At 47.8% G+C, this 2500-nt stretch overlaps 1 non-coding gene across 1 annotated transcript; it reads left to right on the forward strand.

Moving 5' to 3' along the window:
* Nucleotides 1–267: 267 nt before the first annotated feature.
* Nucleotides 268–2170, forward strand: LOC126778657 (small subunit ribosomal RNA). The gene has a single exon (XR_007670204.1). It is a non-coding gene; the product is annotated as a small subunit ribosomal RNA (ribosomal RNA).
* The last annotated feature ends 330 nt before the right edge of the window (nucleotides 2171–2500 follow it).

Consider the following 2500-nt stretch of genomic DNA (forward strand, 5'->3'; position numbering starts at 1 on the left):
ATGTCGTCGGTTATTTATCATTATTTATTATGATAATGAATGAAAAAAGTCAACCGTAAGAGTCTATCGCGTCTAACGCGATCGAATCGATACGGTACGACGAACCTCGTTTCGAAGCGACGACGAACGAAGACAACGTCGTCGTCGTCGTCGTTGCTAGAAACGAGAATCGAGTTAAATGAGAGAGAAACTTACGGCGAAGGTGTCGCGTTCGCGCAAGCACGCACGGACGTGTCGTCGTCGTCGTCGAGAATAATCTATGTTAGCTCCCTGGTTGATCCTGCCAGTAGTTATATGCTTGTCTCAAAGATTAAGCCATGCATGTCTCAGTGCAAGCCGTATTAAGGCGATACCGCGAATGGCTCAATATATCAGTTTTGGTTCCTTAGATCTTACTCAGTTACTTGGATAACTGTGGTAATTCTAGAGCTAATACATGCAATCAGAACTCTGACCAGTGATGGGATGAGTGCTTTTATTAGATCAAAACCAATCGACGGAGGGCGTCTCGTCCGAAGTCGTTAATTTTGATGAATCTGGATAACTTTTGCCGATCGCATGGTCCAGTACCGGCGACGCATCTTTCAAATGTCTGCCTTATCAACTTTCGATGGTAGTTTCTGCGACTACCATGGTTGTCACGGGTAACGGGGAATCAGGGTTCGATTCCGGAGAGGGAGCCTGAGAAACGGCTACCACATCCAAGGAAGGCAGCAGGCGCGCAAATTACCCACTCCCGGCACGGGGAGGTAGTGACGAAAAATAACGATACGGGACTCTTTCGAGGCCTCGTAATCGGAATGAGTACACTTTAAATATTTTAACGAGGAACAATTGGAGGGCAAGTCTGGTGCCAGCAGCCGCGGTAATTCCAGCTCCAATAGCGTATACTAAAATTGTTGCGGTTAAAAAGCTCGTAGTTGCATTTGTGCGCCGCGCTGTCGGTGCACCGCATCCGCGGTGATACTGACACGTTTGCGGAGCATATCGTCGGTGAGCCGGCGGTAAAACGCCGGTTCAATATCAAAATCCTATCGCGGTGCTCTTCGGTGAGTGTCGAGGTGGGCCGACAATTTTACTTTGAACAAATTAGAGTGCTCAAAGCGGGCTCAAAATGCCGCTTGAATATTTCGTGCATGGAATAATAGAATATGATCTCGGTTCTATTTTGTTGGTTTTCAGAACTCCGAGGTAATGATTAATAGGGATAACTGGGGGCATTCGTATTGCGACGTTAGAGGTGAAATTCTTGGATCGTCGCAAGACGAACATCAGCGAAAGCATTTGCCAAAGGTGTTTTCATCAATCAAGAACGAAAGTTAGAGGTTCGAAGGCGATTAGATACCGCCCTAGTTCTAACCGTAAATATGTCATCTAGCGATCCGCCGACGTTACTACAATGGCTCGGCGGGCAGCTTCCGGGAAACCAAAGATTTTGGACTCCGGGGGGAGTATGGTTGCAAAGCTGAAACTTAAAGGAATTGACGGAAGGGCACCACCAGGAGTGGAGCCTGCGGCTTAATTTGACTCAACACGGGAAATCTCACCAGGCCCGGACACCGGAAGGATTGACAGATTAATAGCTCTTTCTTGATTCGGTGGGTGGTGGTGCATGGCCGTTCTTAGTTGGTGGAGCGATTTGTCTGGTTAATTCCGGTAACGAACGAGACTCTAGCCTGCTAAATAGGCGTCGTCATTTAGGTGTGCCCGATTTCGGTCGAGCAACTCACTGGCGGCGTATTAAAATTCTTCTTAGAGGGACCGGCGGCTTCGAGCCGCACGAGATTGAGCAATAACAGGTCTGTGATGCCCTTAGATGTCCTGGGCCGCACGCGCGCTACACTGAAGGAATCGGCATGTTCTCCCTGGCCTAGAGGCCCGGGCAACCCGTTGAAACTCCTTCGTGCTGGGGATTGGGGTTTGCAATTATCCCCCATAAACGAGGAATTCCTAGTAAGCGCGAGTCATAAGCTCGCGTTGATTACGTCCCTGCCCTTTGTACACACCGCCCGTCGCTACTACCGATTGAATGATTTAGTGAGGTCTTCGGACCGACACGCGGTGGCTTCACGGCCGTCGGCGTTGCTGGGAAGTTGACCAAACTTGATCATTTAGAGGAAGTAAAAGTCGTAACAAGGTTTCCGTAGGGGAACCTGCGGAAGGATCATTAACGTACGTTTATCTATCTCGAATTCTGTTTCGTCTCTGTGCGGATCGAGCTCTTCTCTGTATACGAGCGAGATAAACAGTGCAGCACGAAAGAGCAATGAGAGTGCCGATATAAGACGATATAATAAAACAATAACAATAACAACAACCAAAAAGAATCATAATACGAAAAAATGCGAATTCGATCGGTGGATCGCATTATCGTTTCTCCGACGACGACGACGACTACGTCGTCTTCGTCTAGGCGTTCGTTGATATACGAGTCGTCATCGCCTTCGACGTTAGTATCATCACGTATGAAAATAACGATATTCGCAAAAAAATATATAAA

This window comes from Nymphalis io, chromosome 26 (genome assembly GCF_905147045.1).
Source record: "Nymphalis io chromosome 26, ilAglIoxx1.1, whole genome shotgun sequence".
NCBI lineage: Eukaryota > Metazoa > Arthropoda > Insecta > Lepidoptera > Nymphalidae > Nymphalis > Nymphalis io.